Source organism: Malus sylvestris, chromosome 11 (assembly GCF_916048215.2).
Source record: "Malus sylvestris chromosome 11, drMalSylv7.2, whole genome shotgun sequence".
NCBI classification, from domain to species: domain Eukaryota; kingdom Viridiplantae; phylum Streptophyta; class Magnoliopsida; order Rosales; family Rosaceae; genus Malus; species Malus sylvestris.
In genome coordinates, this window is record NC_062270.1 from 38,873,402 (window position 1) to 38,875,814 (window position 2,413).

General features: G+C 41.1%; 1 long non-coding RNA gene across 1 annotated transcript; it reads right to left on the bottom strand.

Annotated features, from left to right (window-relative positions):
• Positions 1-694: 694 nt before the first annotated feature.
• Positions 695-1,048, bottom strand: LOC126591004 (uncharacterized). The gene is made up of 3 exons (XR_007612214.1): positions 946-1,048; positions 803-878; positions 695-719 (listed from the first exon to the last, which is right to left on the bottom strand). It is a non-coding gene; the product is annotated as an uncharacterized LOC126591004 (long non-coding RNA).
• Between the last annotated feature and the right edge of the window lie 1,365 nt (positions 1,049-2,413).

Consider the following 2,413-nt stretch of genomic DNA (forward strand, 5'->3'; position numbering starts at 1 on the left):
CCTACTGCCATGGTCCTCATCCTGTGTTGCATGCGTGAAGTTTGCCTCACCAGTGAAGGGGATCATAAATCCGGGAGGTGGTCCAACATAGTTTCCATATCCACCACCACTACCTCCAGCTCCACTATATCCTTCATCATTCCCACCTCTGGTGGTAGGTGAGTCTCCTGATCTTGTACTAGAGTTATCATTAGTATCAGCATGATGTTGTGGTTGTGTAGGATTGGAAGAAGGTGGAATTCCAGTGTTTCTTAGTCTTGGGCGCAAAAGTTCTTCCAAAGAGTCAGCGTTGCTAGATCCCACCTCCTGCTTTAATACTCTTTCTACATTTATCCATTCATTACGTGCTTCTTTAGCAACTCTGGGAGCTGGGTTGCCTTCATCATCATCTAAATAAAGAGGTCTAATCCATTGATAAAGTTGGTTACCCTCTGTATCATCATCTTCAGCAACAATATCAAACACATCTAGTGGGTCACCACGGTCGACATGATCTATTTCTGCTTCCTTATCTCGAATTTGAAGTTTCATGTTGTAGTAGCAATAAACTAATTTTTCCAACCTACTATGAGCCAACCTATTTCTTTGCTTTGTGTGTATGAGTGCAAATGTGCTCCAATTTCTTTCACAAACAGATGAGGAAGCTGTTTGTGATAATACTTTGATTGCTAACTTTCTCACAGTTGGTGCATCAGTCCCATACATGATCCACCATTCAGCTACAACGAAAAACAATATTGATAAGCCTAATAACTCCAACAAATTCTATTATAAACTGATAGTGAAATATGTTTACATTCACTAGGAGACATTTTTGTTCGAGCAGCAATTGATGTTGGTTCTCCAAAAGTTCTTCTTGCATCTTTAAACCATGTTAGCTGAATTCAATAAATCGTGTTAGTTTAATCCAACAAAGTAATTATTATAATTTAAGTAATTGTGTACCTCATTTCCAAATTGGCCAACTGCTGGTGATGCAGGGTCTAATTTAGAGTATACATTATGTACAACACGTATAAGGGTACCATCATCTCCAACACCGGGTCTGTATTGGTGATAATATCCGCGAAATATCGCCGATATTATCGGTTTTTTGCAGTAACGATATTTTAATAGGTATCCAATTGGTTTTTGTCAAAATATCATGATATTATCGATAATATCGATAATATCGCGATATTACCGATAATATCGATAATATCACGATATTACCGATAATATCGTGAAATTTTAGATCTGTGTAAATCGGAGAAGAACGCTGGAGCTTCTAGAGCTCCGGCCGACTATAAAAGAGCACCCTAGACTCCGATCTAGGTATCAAAATGAAATAGAAGACGAGAGAAATGTTTTTATAACTTCCGTTTGCCGTGAAACAGTCAGAGGTGTTCGGAAAGTTCGTCGACACCCACGGCCTCGCCGGAGATGGGTATGCCTATTCCCGAGCCGATTTCGTCCCAAAAACCTTGCAAAAACACAAGATATAACTTAAATTTCACATCTAAGCTTCAATCTAGAACAGAAAAAGGTAAACCCGAAACTTACCTAACCGGAGAAATTCAAGAAACTCGCCGGAGGGTTCCTGCGTTCGCCGAGTTGCAGAGACGAGAAGGAGAGGGAGAAATACGAGGTGGGTGTCTTCCTGAAGCAAGTGCGATGGTGTGCGTATGTGTATGTGGGTCTCGGTGCAGAGAGAAAGGAGAGAGATGAGAGTTTCAACTCGAGACGGCGCCGACGAGGCGGAAGACGCGGACGAGGAGGAATGTGAGGAAGGAGCAGAAGGCCATGTGGGAGAAGGATCGAGAGACTGAGGTCTCTGTGCGTGTGTGTGGGAGAAGGGAGAAGAGAGATGGAGAGATCTGTGTGTGTGTGTGTGGGAGAATGGAGAAGGGAGATAAGAGAGAAGGATCGAGAAAAAGAGACTGAGAATGATCGAGATAGAGAGACTGAGTTCTCTGTGTGTCTGCGTGTGGGATGTCTGTGTGCGTGTGTTGTGTGCATGTGTGGTGGCGTGTTTGTGTGTGTGTGTGTGTGGTGTTCCTGTCAGGACTCAGGACTCAGGAACTTCCTGACAACTTTTAGAATTACTTGTACAATTTTACAATTATAACTTGCATAATTTCAGACCATGGATGGTGGTTTCATTCAAAACTGTGTGCCACTGTGATATTCTTTCACATTATCAGAGCCTTTGTGTCAGATCATCACTCATTTTTTGACCCTTCGAAAATTAAAACCTCTACTACACCTTTTCGTTTCTTCTTCTTCCCTTACCTCTTTCAGAGTCATTCCAGATCCATTCCAAAGGTTCAACACAAAGGGTTCCATATTTAAGGTAAGTTTACAAACTTATATTTATATTATTGTAATTTATACAACAACAAAAAAATTTGTGTGGACTCGTATGTTAATTTTT